Source organism: Micromys minutus (assembly GCF_963924665.1).
Source record: "Micromys minutus genome assembly, chromosome: 4".
Taxonomy (NCBI): Eukaryota; Metazoa; Chordata; class Mammalia; order Rodentia; family Muridae; genus Micromys; species Micromys minutus.
Window position 1 is genome coordinate 46,821,403 of NC_137973.1, and position 18,977 is coordinate 46,840,379.

An 18,977-nucleotide genomic window follows, 5' to 3' on the forward strand; every position below is an offset into this window, starting at 1 on the left:
AAAAGTCAGACAGAAGAATTAAGGCAGAGCTATTAATGAATGATTTTAAGATATATTTTATGCTTCTTTTCTTGGATGAGTCCTCATGAGCTGGACCCTATAAATCCTCAAAGCATGATACTTATTTGTGTAAAATAAAAGTAAAGTGTATATTGATTTGGTGGAAAATATTTAGACATTTCTTCGGAACATTCCAAATTTCCCACAAGAGCTTGCTCTTAGGAAATCAACCGACTGTGACCATGAGCCATGCTATTGTTGTTTTAACTGACCCAGTTTTTCAGTGAAGACATGGCTTCATCACATACTTAAAAATGGGTAACTCCCCATTGTCAATTAAACACACATTTAAAATACAAAATTGTAATATGCAATGGAAAATGCATAGTCAGAACTTAAAAGGTAGAATATGAGATATCTTTTAAATAAAAGTATTTATGGAAGCAAGATGATTATGAAAATCTGGTATAGATTTTAAAAATCTCCAATTCATAAAAAAAGTTTATATAGTTACAGTTTGAGCTTTCTTTGTTATTGCTGTTTTTTGTTTTTATTTTTGTTTTTTTTTTTTAAATTTGGGTGGTTTTGTTTGTTTGTTGTTGGCTTAGTAAAAAAAGCATTGTATTTCTGAGGTATCTCCAGACTTGTGCTGGAGCGAGGAGCTTGCTGTGTGAACTTCCAGTTCTCTCTGCACCGACTGCTGCAGTTAAAGACATATGCTACATAGCTGCATACACCATCTCATTACAGCTGCAGTTTCCCACTGCCGTCCTGTGTTAGTTCCTTTTATATTGGAATGAATAACGGGAAAGAAGAAAATTAAGATAGGGATAGTTTATTTGGGGTTATGGTTTCAGGGCCTACTAGGGCTACTGTGAGCATCAGTTATAATATTTTGTTGTCATTCTAACGCTCTATATCAGTACCTTGTATTTATTATTTTACTCTTGCTTGGCATATACTTAATACAGTTCTTCAGTAGAAACCCAAAGTGTATTTACTATACATCATTATCCACACAGTACAGGCTACTACATCCTGCCACGTGGTATGGGTTGTTGTGTTTTATTGCTATAACAACAGCTGGATTTTGTGACTATAGCTGATAATACAGTCAACCATGCCTGAACATTTAAAGGCATAGTGTGTTTTTATTGGAAACCCAGGTTTAAAATGTTATTTATGTGCAATTTTCCTTGATGAGAGGAGTCTACTATGTGTGTTTAGAGATGTCACCTCATTGGTTATGTATAGCAATAGGTAGCTGCACCACTTTGTTACCAGCAGGTCACAGCTACCCACCCACCTAGGAGCAATTTGGATTCGCGATCAAAACACACACACACACACAAACACACATCACAATTTCTGACATGCATGACTAGTTTAAAGGCTGAGCACTCCTAAGCCTTCCCCTGCTATGCCAGGCTCAGTTGAAGAAGTGGCTACTGGACATCTAGATGGATTTTTACATGGCTTATTGGCTTTCTCTCCTGCAGCTCTTATGTCTCATCCTTCTCCCCAATGTCATGAAAATACACTGTCTTCCTTTCTCCCAGTGCCTAGCCCATGAAAACCTAAAGGGCCCAATTCAGTCTAACTTCCCAGCCATTGGCCATTGGCTTTTTGTTGATTGATGAAAAACTAATTGGGAACAATGACATTCAGCATTTGGACATGCAGATTTCTGATTTGGGGGGCTAGATTAATTCAGAGCATTAGAACTAATCCCCAAGAGCTGTGGAATAGAGAATATATTAAATAACTGACGATAGAGTGCATGAGATAGTGTGGTAAGCAGGTTGTTGTGGTAGTTGTATAGTCCCTGCTATGGGTAATCAGACTTACAGCTGAAGCTCAGCTATTTGCCTAAAAAGATCTCCTCATAGAAAACACAAATGTCAGTGAGGAAAAGACATGCAGATGATATCTTCCGCATGTGACTCTGACTTGACAGGAAAGGGGAGGAAGGGAAGAGGAGCCTGAGCTGTTGGTCTGTTATTTCTTACAGTTGGCACAACAGAGGAAAGAGAGAGTAGAAGTCAGGTTTGTACTAAAGAGCAAACTCTTGGAGCCAGTGGGAAATATCAGACAGTGAGAAAGCATAAACAATGTAGAAATGATAAAACATACTTCTTAGTTCTGACTTTTAATACAGAGAAAGGAAAATCCTGTGGCTCAGCTTGCAGGCAGGCAAGGCCTTAAACACTGCTCAGTAAGAAAGGTAATGCAAACATATGGAAAACATATCTGTTTTGTTAACTTAAAAATATTCTTGTTCCAATTTAAAAAATAAAACAAAAATATTCTTATAAGTTGGAGGGAATCAACTTAAACCCACACCTCACAGATCAAATACACTCCAGATGAATGCTGTCAGTCAACAGCACGTTTCTCCATTTGAGGTGTGGTTGAGATCTCATCTCTTTTTCTGGCCTTGGGACTTCTATTCCCCAACTACCAGAATCATGGGCCTAAAATTTCAAAGGTACACATAAGGGGAAAAAGAACCAAAATTTCCTAACTTAACCTTCTCTCTATAATCTATGTCTGTTTCTACAGATTTCCAACTGGAGACTGTAAACTGTGCCGACTGCTGCCTGTATGTTCCTAGTCCAAGATGGCACATAAGAGCCTGAACAGCAAGCCTGGACCCACTCTTCCTGGACCTGCCCAACATACCAGCATTTTGAGTCTCCAATAGTGACATCCCAATGACATCAGAAAGTGAGGGGTCATAGATGGTTATGTTGCCCCTTATCATTCATTTATTATCGATAAAAAGACTGCGGTATTAAAGTTTCAAATCCAGAACAAATGGCTGAGGTGCCCCTTGTGGAACTGCCCACCAGATTTTCCAGCATCTTCTAGTCCCGATCTGTTATAAAGTATTGGTGGCTTTCACCACCCTCTACCCTGAACTTTCTGGCTCAAGACTTGGGCTGTCCTTCCCCTAGAAGCTCTTCCCTATATAATCCCTACATTTTGCTTACCCATCACATTTTTGTAGCTTTGGCTTTCTGCCTGCTACCCCCCTTTTTTTTTTCTCTTTCCCCTCTCCCTCCTATCTTCCCCTCTCTTGTTCCCCACATGTTTAAATGTCATAATCATTCTGGATTTTCTCAGATGTATCTGCCTCTGGCTATGTTCTCCCACATATCTAGACTAGAGTTTCTTCTCCACCTTGCTGAGGAGCAGTCACATCTTCCCTTTCCTTCCCTTTCCTTCCTTTTCCTTTCCTTCCCTTCCCTTTCCTTTCCTTCCCTTCCCTTTCCTTTCCTTCTTTTCCCTTCCCTTCCCTTCCCTTCCCTTCCCTTCCCTTCCCTTCCCTTCCCTTCCCTTCCTTTCCCTTCCCTTCCTTTCCCTTCCCTTCCCTCCCCTCTTCTCCCTTCCCCTCTGCTTCTCTCCCTTCCCCTCCCCTTACCTTCCCTTCCTTTTCCTTTCCTTCCCTTGCCTTTCCCTCCCTTCTCTTCCCTTCCTCTCTGTCTCTCTCTGTCTCTCTTTCTCTGTAACTAATTTTCACTCTGTCTCTTGTCTTGCTTTTCTTTTCTGTTCTGTTCTTTTCTTTCTTCCTTCCTTTTTTTAACCCCTGGACAGGTGGTTCTGGGTTATATAAGAGATCAGACTTAGCAAGGAATGGAAAGCAAGCCAATAAGCACCATTCCCTCCTAATCTTTGCTTCAATTTCTGCTTTAAGTTCCTATCCTTGCATCTGTCACTGAGGGGTATAGTTTATAAGCACAATAATCTCTTTACTTTTCTACTAGCTTTTTTCAGAGCAACAGAAACCTACCCAATATAATACTCCTATGACATATATTGCTGAATTTGTACATAGTAGGTACTCAGCAAATTTGTTGAAAGCTGTTCTGTTTATATTTGTACTAAATTGTATTAATCTCAAGTCTTTAATCTCAGTGGTTACCAATCCTTTCATTTTGAAATATGTATTTATCACCTGAATTATATTACTGGCTTTTTCTTTCCCAAGAAGTTTTGGCTATAATATTTTCCAAGTCTTTATAACTTTAGAATGCCTCCTGCTGCTTTCATATTGGAACAATAAATTGGATGATGTGGAATTTTCAGGTCACAAACTTTTTCCAGTAAAGCACTGTGTGGATATTCTTTGTTGTCTTCTGGCATCCACTTATGCAGAAAGAGAAAGCTGTAAGACAGTCCAATTTCTGATCTTTCATAATCAATTTTGTCTCTCACCCTGGGTACTAATATTTCATTAAATATCTTTCATTTTTTCTGGGTTCATGAGGTTAGTCTGTTTTATTCACAGACTTGAATATTATTTTAGTTGGGATTTTTTTCTATTTAATATATGATTGTTGCTTTTTACATTAGTTAGATGTCTTGATAAGCAGGAATATATTTTTCAAACTTAGTGACTCTCACCTTCCCTCTATAATATCTTTTCTTTTATAATTTTAATTCTTGGTGAAAAATAACATTTTTCCCAATTGTCTTCTTTTCTTTGCAATGGGAGAGATTGGATATGCAGCCTGGGGTACACTAGCCTAGTGTCTTGTCACTCATTTATCCATTCAGTTCTCTTTTCATATTTTACTTTTGATACAATATCTCAATAAGTTACTCAGGCTATCCGTGAATTCGTCAGTCAGTAGTTTCTGCCATTTCCTCATGTCTAAATCTCACTACTAGGCCTAAGCTACCAAAATTTCTTATTTGGCTGCACTGACCAACATGTCTAACTAAGCAGGAACTAGCACAGACTTTCTATTTTTCTCACCTCCTCAAAAGCAAAAAACAAAACAAAACAAAAATCAAACAAACAAACAGAAAACCCTACACCTGTGAGCTGCCAGCTGCAAACCACCAGCTGCTGTTTCTGCCTTATTTAGATTCAGCACCATATCTCTCTATCTTCCTCTATAAAGGATCTCTTTCTGCTGAAAACTGATGTTTGGGTGTGCTCTCCACCTACTCAAGGGTTTTGAAGGGAGCACCCCATGGTGCATGGGTCCTACTTTTTAAAAATATTTTTCATTGGGCTTACTAGGTATTCTGGGTTTAATGTGTTTGGCCCTAAGAGTGGCACCATTAGGAAGTGTAGCCTTGTTGGAGGGGTTGTGTCACTGTGAGGGTGGGCTTTAAGAGCTCCTCCTAGCTGCTTTGAAGTCTCTAGTCTTTTATTTGTCTTTGGAAGAAGAAGTAGAACTCTTACCTCCTCCAGCTTCATGCCTGCCTAGAAGCTGCCTTGTTTTCTGCCTTGATGATAATGGCCTAAATCTCTGAGCATGTAAGCTAGCCCCAATTGAACATTGTCCTTTATAAGAGTTGCCTTGGTCATGGTGCCTTTTCACAGCAATGGAAACTCTAAGACAGATGTTCATATCAGAGAATGGGTTATTACTGTTTGGAGGAATGTGGATTTGAGGACTTGGGATTTCAAAAGTGGTAGAATGAATAATAAGAGGGACTTATTGAGCTATTTTAGTCGAAATATGGAAGACATTGGTGCTGAGTGTGATCTGAACTGTGGAGGCTTGGCTCAAGAGGTTTTAAAGGAGAAGAGTATTAGTATGTGGCCTAGAAACTTTTCTTATAATATTTTGGTGAATAATGTGGCTGATATTTGCCCTTAGATGAAGAATCTACTTGAGGTTAAGGTAAAGATATTTCAAGTATCACATTGACAAAGGATGTCTCAAAAAAGCCCACACTGGTTTACTCTCTTGAATCTCATGAAGTATATTTTGATCAAGCACAGCAAGCTTAGGAAGAAAAAATACAAGATGTATAGTTGAAAAATAAAACATACCAAAATTAGAATGAAGCTAAATCCTGTATTCAAGGAGATAAGCAGATTAAGGGAGTGGTGATCTCAGGGCAAGATTCTACCCAGTCAAACTTATTGTTTATGTATCTGTAGTTACTATAAACAGGTCATTGCATTTATAGGAATGGGTTATTTAGATTTATAATCTGTAATGGACTATAAGCCAGACACCTGCGATCCAGATTTTGAGGCTGGAAGACACAGACTTCTGATCCAGATCTTGAGGCATAGTAGTCATGAAAGCTTAGGGCCAGGCATGGTAGGGGTACATGCCTTTAATCCCAGGAGACAGAGGAAAGCAGATCTCTGAATTCAAGGCCAGTCTGGTACAGAGCAAGTTCCAAGTAGGGAAAAAAACATAAGTACAGGCATGTAGTATACACCTTTAATCCCAATACTCTGGAGACAGAGGCATGACTCTCTCTGAGTTCTAGGTGAATCTACAAAGCATGTTTCAGGACAGACAAGCTTAAGCAGTGAAGGAATTTGGAAACAGAAAGCTGGTGATAATGTAATATATCAAGGATGTTATGTTTCAGCTCTATTGAGCAGTAGAACTTGGCAGCTGGACTTGGTAATGTGTAAGATTCAGCCATGTAATTCTGGTTTTGACGGTATGGAGAGCAGTTGAGACTTGGCACTGTAAAAAGCCAGGGAAGGCAATTGGTGAAGGGGCAGCCTAAGCTGTAGTTGATGGCCCAGGACTGAAGGGGTCATGCAAAGAAGTTGAGGAGTGGTATCATAAAATGAGCCTGGAAAGGTTAAGCATAGTTGCAGTGTAAGTCTCCAGAAAATTGGAGATGCCAATACCATGGGATGATCATCAAGAACAGTAGCAGCAGTGGAGTAGTGTCAACCAGATCCTAGAGTGCTACAGAGGAAAGAGCTGGAGAAGTAACCCACAAACTATGGAGGAGACCAGAAGATCAGGTGTGAATACCAGACATTAGCACAAATTGTTATACCCATGAAGTTTATTTGGATACCTCAAAATGTTAGAGATGTCAGAGCAATGAGATATTTCCAGGGAAAGCTGCTAACAGTGGATCCAGCCCAATAGAACAAAGTTTGTTACTGTTGAATGCTAAATTTGCCATCATCAGTCAACAAGGATGAAAGGAGTTAGAGATCTGAAGAGCGCTTTGATATTAGACATGGAGATACAGAGTTTGGAGATTGCCTTGCTTGTCCAGTATTCCTCACTGTGATATTCTGTAATGGTAATTCTGTGATGTTAGAAGTATGTGATATGCTTTTTAATTTTGTGGGAGTGAGCTTTGAGACTCTCATACTAACTGCCTAGAAGACAGTAGTTTTCTGTTTGCCTTCAGAACCAGATGTAGAAATCTCTAGCATTATATCTGCCTGGATGCTGTCATATTTACTGCCTTAATGATAATAAGTTGCATCTCTGTATATGTAAGCCAGCCCCAATTAAATGTTCTCTTTTATAAGAATGTTGGTCACGGTGTCTCTTCATAACAATGATAATGGAAGCCCTAACTAAGATACCATTTTGTTTTGTTTTTTTTTTTTTTTTCAATGTGTATTTCTTAACATAATATTTTAAAATTTGGAAACATTTTTATTTGGATACTGAGGCATTTTTCAAAATCTTTTACAAGGTCTCATTTATTTTATAAATAGGATGAAGAAAATATATAATATGTATCGACATACAGGTTTAATACTTTCTTCAATCTAATACTAATCTTAGATGTCCTCACCAAGTCATTTACCAGAAAGCTTTCCTTTTTGTACATTTAGATCTGTCTGTCTGTCTGTCTGTCTGTCCATACATGTGTGTATATGTGTGGGTCTGAGTGTACACATACACATGCATGCACCTGCATGTACAGAGTCACTCCCACAGTGACACACCTCCTTCACAAGGCCATGCCTACTACAAGTCCACCCTGCTAATAAGGCTATTCACTGGGTCAAGGGTATTCAAACCACCACATTCCACTCCCTTGTTGAAACATATGAGTCTATGAGGGCCATATCTAGCCATAGATAGCATAATACAAAATAAATTTAGTCCAACTTCTAAAGTTTCATAGTCTATAACAGTCTCAACAATGTTAAAAGTCTAAAGTTCTAATGACTTAAATTTCTTCTGAGATTCATCCAATCACTTAACTGTAAAATCAAAATCAAAAAGCAGATCACATACCCCTAACTTCACAGAATTACCATTCCAGAATATTCCCAGTAGTTTCCCAAGTAACAGAACTGCTTTCTGTTCTAAACATCTAAATCTTGATTTACTTCTTAAAAGAATTTGTCACAAGAAAAGCCAAGTTAAGTTACCTCTGTGGACCTGAAAGCAAATTAACAATTGCTTAAGTGCATGAAGAAGGCTTTATACAATTCTCTGCACTGTGGGAACTGTGGAGCATCAGGGAGGATGTGCTGTGGTGGAGACTCTTATAGAATGTACCTCCTTTTACCTGACACTTTATCTGCATCCTTTATTATAAACATTTTTATTATTAAGTAAATGTAATTTAGTAGTTTTTCAGTTTTGTAAACTGTTCAAGCAAATTTAGTGAACTCAAAAAGGACAGATTTCAAGCTCTCAGATGTGTTAAGTGACCTGAAACTCATTATTAGAATCTGTTAAAATGTTTTATCTTTTATGTTACAGAGCCCTGTGAGACATGAAAGCGTGTTCAGGTAGACGACATCAAAATTGAACTGAATTGCAGAACACTTAGTTTGTATCTTCTTGGTGTTTCTTATTGTATGGAACAACTCTTTAGACATCTGGTGTGAGGAATGTCACATATAATTAGGGAAGAGAGTAGAGTCAGAAAATACTTTGTTCTGTTTTGCTTGCTGCTTTATTTTATTTATATATTTTCCATTAGTAATCCAGACTGGCTTTGAACTCAGTATTCTCTTGCTTGTCACTTTAAAGTGATGAGATTAGAGTATACTTTCAGCTTCTGACTTTGGTTTTTTGTTTTGTTTGTTTTTCCTTCCCCTCCCTCCCTTATTCCCTTGCTTCTTTCCTTCCTTCCTTTTTTATTCCTGAGATAGGGTCTCACTATGTAGTACAACTTGGCCTGCAGACCTAGAACTTAGACCAGGCTGATCTTGAACTCATATTCATCACTCTGACTCTGCCTCTTGAATTATGGGATCAATGGAACTACAGTGTTCAGTCTTCATAAAAAATAGAATTATTCTATTTATTTAAAATAAAATAATTTTATTTTTTATTTATTACTGAAAGTTGTTTTAGTGCCTCCATGTACATTTCTAAAACACAGCTCTGGGAATACATGTCAGTATTTGTATAATCCTGAGCTTTATTTTTAATGATATTCCAATTTGGGATATATGATTAATTCTGGTAAAAAAACAATTTGGATACTGGAGTTTACATTTATTTTATGCAAAATGCCACAAATCCATTAGTATTAAAAGAGTATTGAGTTATTACAGAATAGACTAGTTTAGTAATTATAGATTTTACCTGAATGTCTTTGTGCATATATTAATGATAAAATTGCTATATCTCAGATTATTCAGTGAGGAAATTTGGCTTAAGGATTGCCTATAATCTACTAGGTATAAAGTAGTTCTTTTCTGTGACTTCTATTTTTAGTTCCGAACATACTCTTACTTTATACATTTGACTTTGCCATACATAATGCATGAATATTAACTTGATCAGTGGAAACATGTTACAATTTCAAAACATCCAAAATTTTATGTGGTGATTTCTTTTCTTTTCTTTTTCTTTCTCTGTCTGTCTATCTGTCTGTCTGTCTGTCTGTCTCTCTCTCTCTCTCTCTCTCTCTCTCTCTCTCTTTCTTTCTTACAACTTTATTTTTTAAAAAAGAGGCATACAAATACATATTTTGAAAGGCATTTTGGCAAAACCTCATATGAATATTTTTTGTCAGTACTTAATTCTTTTAGAGGTTTGATAGCATGCATTGAAATTCCACTAGTTACCATAAGCATAAAGCACATGTAGGACAGAACCTAACATGAAAACCGTTTTCTTGGTGAGTATAGATTAAGCATATACAATAAAAAGTATTTCTTGCTAACAGACTGAAGATTTTAAAGAACATTAATAGTTAAGATACTACAAACAGAAACATCTGTAAAGAGCTGGTTTAAAAATAGGTCATGTCTTTACTAGTCAATATCTACCAGCGTTTATAGTCATATGTAAGTGAATAATACAGCAGGGTGGCTTGAACAATGATCACAGACAGTAATTCCCAAACCTAAAATAAAAGGTCAGCATGGTATGTGTGTATGTGTGTGTGTGTGTGTGTGTGTGTGTGTGTGTATGTGAGTGTGTGTATGTGTATGTGTGAGTGTTTGTGTGTGTGTGTATATTTGGTAACCTGTTCCATTATTTTAAGTTGGCATTATGGCTTTTGACACAGCATTGAGAAATAAAAAGGCTATTGGAATGCAGAGCAGAAAAATGTATTACCAGAAGGATTTATAAAATGAAAGTTGGAAAACCTGAGTAGAAACAGATTTCTGACAAGTCAGCCTTATTTCTCTATAACCAATTTTGTTAAAAATGAAAAATATCTTATGCATTTGATTATATTACTGTGGTAAGTTTTCAAATGTTAAGTTAAAGAATTGATATAGAAAATGTAGTGCAATTCATTGAACTCACTTTAAAAAAGAACTTGCAACACACTACAAAAAAGTTTCTGCCTCAGACTGAGCTTTTCTGTTAGCATTTGCACTCATACACAGATCCATTGCTTTTTCTACTACTGTTGTTACTTCTATGTTATACATTTTCATCATTTTAATGGGGTAACCTATATTGTCATTTTGGTGACCTCACAAAGTTCACTATAGTTCAGTATTTGAAATAGTTGCCATTTTAAGTTGTATTGTCCTAAAAGCCAGTAAGTCAGACATAACACAGCAAGGACAGCTTGTCTCTGCTCTGTGATATCTGGTAAGATAAGGGAATCTAAGGTGGCTGTGGTTACATCTGAGCTTCATGTAGTATGGCTTAAGAACCTAGTCCTGGCCTAAATGTCTGGTATTACATACTTAGAGCCTTATGCCTAGAGTCTCTGCTTTAGCAATCTACTGAGTTTCTTAGATTCATTCATATTTTTACTGGATATCTTATTCTCTTATAGAACTTGTCCATGATCTATATTGTGTTTCCTGCAAGTTTGGTGAGATCCTCATTTGACTGTTCAGAGTAGTCACAGAAGCAGGATCTGCAATGACTATAGATCAGGCCTGGAAATGGTATAATGGTAATGCTCAAAGCTTTCTAGGTTCATATTTTAAAGAAAAAGGTGGAACAAGGATTAGAATAGGTAGACCATGGATTTGGAAGAGATCATCAAAAGAATAGTCTTTCACATTTTGTCTTCTTTTTCCTTAATAACTTGGAGTCAGAGCTGTACTTTTCCAACATGACTAATTTTGGTATTAGGTTTAGTCTTCCAAACATGAGGGCAACCCAGGAATTCATTGTACTAGCCAGGTTCAGGTGAGATAAGAGCCTTTGACAAGCTTCTCATTCTTATACTGAAGTTAAGAGACAAACTATTGGCCCATTATACTCCCAAGCCACAGTTAGTATGTAGGACAAGGACACTATGTTTAATCACATTTTTAAAGAGGGTGATACAGTCTAAAATAACAGGACTAACATTGTATTACTGTTGTCCCTTGATATCCATTTTACTAAACAAATGTATCTGCCTTCTGACTACTGTGAGTACAGACTGCCAGTGCCTACACTAACTACTGGGTTGAAAACTGTGAATATGATGATATGGGTCACAACTTGTTTGCCTGTCCTCATACATTTTGTATAATCTGGGCTCCCCCCCCAGTAACTGAAAACTTTATGATGTCAGATTCAGATCTTTGAAAATGTACATTTCTTTCTATCATAAGACTTAAGAGAATCATAACTGCACTTAAAACTATGACCCCTACTTAATTCTTTCTGTCAGAAGAAAATACAAAGGAATTATTATTGGCAGAAACAGTGAATCAAGATGCTTGGGGGAGGGTCAGGTTTCTTCACAGTAGATTCCATCTAACATAAAGATTTTAAGGCAAAATAAACATGCCATTCAGATGATCTGTCCTTCAGTCTTTCCCAGCATTAAATGTAAGTAGACTAATAGAGTTAACAAGGCTTGAGAATGGCAACAAGACTCTGTGGTACATCATTAAAAATGGAGGTCTGTTTCACAACAGTGGCTGTTGTTACATTCTCCCCACTGCTGCTAACTTCTTTTCCTGTGAATGTGTTTTCAATAAGAGATGTTGCAAGAGTCCTATATTTGATGGAATTGATGAGGGAAAATGGAAATCAATGGTGTAGCATCTCATGGGTGAGCCAGAGACGTCGGCAATAGGAGGCTTTCATGAGTTTACAGCAGTGACCATAGCTGAGACTTCTAGCAGGTGGAGATAAGAGACTGAAGTGGCTACCTGTTTTGATAAATCTTAAAAAGTGTAAACCTTTTATCCCATGCCTGTGCCAGAACCCCAGGGGGTGGCGGTGGAGATGTGCATATAGCACTGCTGGGATCTCTAACTTAGTGCTCCAGGCCACCTCTAGGAATTCAGGAGCAGTTCACTCCAACTCCCCTGCTGCTTCTGTCCTGAGTGGGTGTTGTTTTCACTCACTTTCCTCCACCACCTTGTACAAACATTACTCCACATTGATTAACTTTTCAAATAGGTTTATATGTTAAATTATCAATCCACAAACTCTCTACACAATAAGCTTACAATGAATGGACAACAATATAAACTGCCCTATATGAGATACATTAGACCCATAGAAACCCTTAGAAATAATCATAAAAATCTCATCAAGCTAGAGATGTCAAGAGCACATCATCTTCTCTTTCTGTGAATCTCCTTCTCCAGCCTCCTCTTCTGCTTTCCTAGGCCATTCTCTGCCTACCTCTCTGCTTTCCAATCATGCATCCCCTTAACATAAACCTACAGCTACCACCTGTAGTCAGGCAATAGTTCTAGTGGAGGGAGGATATGGAACATGAAATGATCACCTTCTGTAACTAGGCAAGAATTCCTATGGTGTTAGTGGGACACCAACCCACCCACAAAGCCATTGACCCAAAATTTGTCCTGCCCACAAGATGCACAGGGATAAAGATGAAACAGAGATTGAGGGAATGGCCAACCAATGACTGTCACAACTTGAGACCCATAGCATGGGAAAAAGCCAACCCTTGACACTATTAATAATACTTTCCTATGCTTGCACACAGGAGCGTGCAGCTAATTGATATTTTAATTGATAAAAACTATGAATGTCATAATACAAGTTATTTGTAAATGTTAATGACAGAATAAATTAATCATATGACAAAGAAAGTATTAAGCTCTAAATTTTAATGCTCAGCATACCCATGTAATTCCCTTGCTTTATTTAGGGTCAGTTACTTACTTGATTGAAATGGCAGGATCCAATTTGATAAAATAGAGTCATGGAAAAGACCTAAAGTGTCTTTTTCTTGAAAATATTTTAAAACTCACTCAAATGACAGTGACATATCTAAATATAAGTCTCCTGGACCCAAAAGAGTAATATGATATCTATTTACTTCTACATGGATCTTAGCTGTGAAGTCAGTGATAACCACAGTACAATACTTAGACCCACAGATGGTATATATAGAGTACGGCACTAATAGGAACAAATATGTATCAGGAGGAAAGGAAATTAGAATATTTAACTCTGGACACATGAGGACCCTTGTATCAAGTGGATAAGAGGAAGGAGGATGGTCTTTTGGAAGAAATTAAAGGAGAGACATTAAAATTAAGAGGCATTTGAGGGTAGTAAAAAAATCTAATGCAATAGAAACTTTCCAGAGTACATACATATATAAAGACAGTCTAAATGAAATTACCAAATAAAGGGGGAGACAGTGTCCCACCTGGACCACACAGGGGTTATGTTAACATGGGGTCACATCTAATTGAGATGTTATCTGAAGATGCCCTATGGAATTCCCCAAATAAATCAGGTCATTGCCAAGACTAAAGGTTATTCTAAAAAATCTGTTAACACCTCAGTTCTGAAGACAGCACCTACTATTCACTGGAGGTGGAAGTGTACAACTTTTGCCTACAGAGAGCCTTTACTCCTATGTTTAGTGTCTTTGCTACAGAATGGCATAAGAAGTAACTTTTATTTGTTTGATATAACTGTTATCTTGTATACTTACTGTTGAATGAATTCACACTTTCTAGCTCTTTCTGAACCCTAGATGCCTATAATCCTGGGTGTATCTACATTCTGACAAGACCATATAAACCTAGAAGATCTTTAGATGTGATCCCTTGTCAGAGCAGCTATGTTTCTGGATTAAAATTCCTACACTGGAAGGCATTCTACATGCTACCAAAAGAGAAACATGACCAGTGCACCAGCAATAAACCTTTTAGTCTACAGTAGTATGCTGCCACCAAGATAGACTAGGGCACTGATGGCACAAGCTTATAGGAATAACCAACCAATTACTTATTTGACTTAAGGCCACTTCATAAGGTAGAATTCATACTTGTCACTCCCATGATGAGCCATAATATGTTACTAGATAGACCAGGGTCTTTGAGTAAAATAATATACCAATAAATAAAATGTAATAAATGAATAATGTAATAAGATGACTCCTAGTAATATTCTATAATACTTATAGGCCAGTATCTTATTTGGCCTTCATCAGAGAAATTTCCTCTTATAGCAGATTGAAACAAGTACAAAGATCCTGAGCTAGATAATTTGCAGAGAATGAGAGACATTAGAATGGTCCTCCATCTCTTTCAAATTCCCCCTGTCAGAGTTTTTGGAACACTGTGAATTAAAAGGCAGAAATAAAGAAGAGTCAGAGGAAATGGAGGATACCAAGAAAACAAGGATATCTAAATCAACATGATCAAAGTTCATGTAAACTCAGATACTGATGTAGTATGCACACGGACTGAATATTATGGCTTATTGTAGAGTAATTTAATCAAACACCATCACTGTATTGGCATGGGATCAGATCCAATGACCTAGGTCTGTGTGATCTGACACACATTTAGTTCAGCACTCTGGCTGGATTATAGACATGGTCTTAATACATATTTTAATCACAAACAATGAAGGTAAAATTACAGAAGGAAGCAGCCATGCTTGGATACCTAATGGAGGGCCAGACAAAGTGATGAATCAGAGAAAGATTTGACAGAATGAACCAGAGATAAAATGTCTCTGACTCTCATGAGAGCAGACAGGAAAGGGAGGACTTAAGAGAGTAGTGCAGAATGAGCAGTGGTGGAGGGCCATTCTGTGAGTGGAGTTCAGTTCAGTTCAAATCAGTTCAGTTCAGTTCAGTTCAGTGCACTTTAGTTCAGTTCAGCTCAGTGCAGTTCAGTTTAGCTCAGTTCAAATCAGTGCAGTTCAGCTCAGTTCAGCTAAGTGCAGTTCAACTCAGTGAACTTCAGTTTGATTCAGTTCAATTTGGAGCATTTAATTTAGTGTAGTTGGGAGGCAGTTTTTCCAAGTGAAGCAATTCAGTCAAAAACTGAGAAAGGCCAGTTTCAACCAGTCAATTTAAAGAGAACTTTGAGTCAGATTGGCTGAGTTGAACCAGCCAGCAAGAGTTCAGAAAGACATAGAAACAATGAGAATATTCAGAAGTAAGCTTCCTAGATGACAATTACATCTCATGAATAATCAACCCCATAGGAAAAACAACAATATCAACCAACCAGACCCCCCAAAGCTCCCAGAGACTAAACCACCAACCAGAGTGTACAAATGAAGGGACACATGGCTTCAGTCACATATGTAGCAGAGGATGGCTTTATACAGCATCAATGAGAGGAGAGGTCTTTGGCCCTGTGAAGGCTAAATATTCCGGTGTTGAGGAATACCAATGTGTGAAAGGTGGGTGGGTTCGTGGAGAAACACTCATAGAAACAGGGAGAGGGGACAGGATAGGGGGATTCCAGAGGATAAACAGGGAAAGAGGTTAACATTTGAAATGTAAGTAAGAAAAATGTCCAATTAAAAAAAAAAAGAAAGGAAAAAAACGATTCACAGTAAGAAACTAAAAAAGTTACCTTTTATTGTTTTTATGTAATTCATGAGTGCATAAATGAGTGGGTCTCAGTTTTGTATGCCTTCTCTCAGGCTTTGTTTTTTGTTTCTACTTTTGATTTGTTCTATCCAAATTTAATGGGATTGTTTTTGTTTTAGCTTATTATATATTATTTTTTATATTAAAATAAATGACCACAATGATAAACGTTAGCAATGTAACTGTCATTGATACTGTTTAAAGAAGGAAAATGGAGTTTTCCAATGGAGTGATATTAGGTAAATCAACCACTCCAGGGCATAGATGTTTAGAAAAAATAGACCAACCTATAATGAACTCCACAGTATTTGTGTGTGTGTGTTTTGGTGTGTGTGTGTGTGTGTGTGTGTACTTTATTTAGCTACAGTTTTGATTTTTTTTGTGTGTGGGAGGTTGTTGTATTGAAATTTTATTTATTATTTGAGAAATAACATAATATTGTATTTTTTGGGAAAGGGTAGAAAAGGACTTTGAGGAGGACAAGAATATAATCAAAATATATTTAAATTTTAAAGTGTATTTAATAACAAAATATAATGGAAAAAATTCACATGCATGTATGTGACAAAATAAAATAAACTGTATAAAAGAAAATGTATCACATCTAAATTATTTGAAATATACATCTCTAAATGTATCCATTGTGTAAAACTTTATGCCTAATTATGTAAATTATTGCAGCATTGTATATGACAGCTCTCTTCATATTATAAAATTATTGCCAACAAAAATTTATAATGAATACATGACTCAGATTCAAGAGACTCAAAACCATATATTCAAATAACTAAATTATGAATTGAACTATCAGATTCAACGACTTCAATTGCTGCTTTTAGGTTTTCTAGGAGGGTGCTAACCATGCTGTTTATTTTTATATGAGGGCAAGTTAAATATTCAAACTCCTATCATTTCCCAGAAAAAAGGTGAATATTGAATAGTGAATAATGAATGAGGGTCTAAATGTAGCAAAACTTTGGAAAGAAAGATTTGTGCTAGACAAATAAAGATGGTAAATGTGGTAGAATATGTATACATGGTACAACAGTTCTTTCAAAGTGAGCACAGGTCCCTCTCTAGTGTTCTGAAAAGCTCCTTTCATTTAAGCATGAGCTGTGAATATGTGAATGTGTGTGTGTGGGTTCTGGGAAGGTAGTCTATGTCACCCAAGGCCAGCTGCATGCAGCAAATGTTTGGGGATGGCTGCATTTGTATGATTTCTTTCAGGACTCTGCAAGGAAATAATTCAGTGCAATGTGTGAAAACAGGAATCAAGTGAAAAAACTAATAAATAAATCAATATAGAAGACCTATTCAAGGTAAAATGTAAAACAGCACCCAAAAGTAATTGCAAGACTGAGTAGTGCTTTAATTTCTTTTTAATGAAAAAATATAAAGTATGGGTTTCTACACTTGGGACAATTTATGTTTACAGAGAAAAAGACAAAAAATAGCTATATTTATCCAAGGTTAGGTTTATCATGGAATAAAATTCATTGACAAACAATCTTATTTGTTTGTTTTTATTGTATGATGTTTGAGCCACCAACATTAAGCATTGTTTTATTTTTGTGATGATATCATAAAGTTATATAAAGAACAACAGAAAAATTTTTCTGGAAAACTTAGAGGTTGTGTTTTTTTTTCCTCGTTGTAACAAAATACATGGCAAATAAAGGGAAGGAAGAAAAGCTGAACCTGGACCACAGCTTCCAAGAATAAAGTTCACTGAAGAAGAAAAGGGATGGCTACAGAAGCAGAGAGCTGTGATCACACTGCATCCATAGTAAGGAAACAAAGTGCTGGATGCTGGGACTCTGCTTAGTTTCTCCTTTTATGTTGATCAGAAACTCTGCCTATTGGACTGTGCTCTCAAATTTAATGTACATCTTCCCACTACAATTAAACTAATCTAAAATATTACCCACAGACATCCTAAGATGATTATCTTTTCAGTGATTCTAGATCCTGTCAAGTCTAAAATCAGTACTGATCATCACAGTTTTACAAAAACATATTTTGGTTTTTTACATTTTGTTATATTGCATAAAATAATCTTAAAATATATTAAAAGGAAGTAGAAATCTTTACATAATATAGTACACAAGTTTAGACACAACTGAGAAATCAGGTCCAAAGTAAATGGTAGACTGACAGAATATTTGTCTAACATGCAGAAGCCCATTGACCTCCATCAACCGACAGCATAGGTAAGCACACATATATAGAACCACACACACAGAACCACATAGAAAGAGGGGGGCAGGCAGACACACATGTACATACACCTCTGAAAAAGAAAGAGATGGGGGGGAGTGAGGAACAGAAAAGGAGACAGTGAGAGCTAGAGAGGTAGAGGCAGAGAGATAGAGAGTCGAATACAGAGAGACAGAGGAAGAGACAGACAGAAACAAAGACAGAGAGAGAGAGAGAGAGAGAGAGAGAGAGAGAGAGAGAGAGAGAGAGAGGGAGAGAGGGAGAGAGGGATGGAGGGAAGGGGAGATAGAGGGAGAGAGAGAGGGAGGGGGAGAGAGGGGGAATGGAGGGGGAGAGAGATAATCCATAAGAGAACAATACTTCCTGTTAAATGCTGCAAAGGATACTGAACTTAGCTCATACTTGATCAAGAAAAACAAGCTCCAGTTTCTCTCCATTTAGTTTGATTTGGGGTACTGGTTTGCTGTATATTGCTTTTACTATGTTTAGGTATGGGCCTTGAATTTCTGATCTTTCCAAGACTTTTAACATAAAGGGGTGTTGAATTTTGTCAAATGCTTTCTCAGCATCTAATGAGATGATTTTGTAGTTTTTTCTTGGATTTTGCTTATATAATGAATTATATTGATGGATTTTCTTATATTAAACCATCCCTGAATTCCTGGGATGATGCCTACATGGTCATGGAGAAGGGTTGTTTTGATTTGTTCTTAAATACAGTTTGCGAGACTTTTATTGAGTATTTTGCCTAGATATTCATAAATGAAATTTGTCTGAAGTTCTTGCTCTTTGTTGGGTCTTTGTGTAGT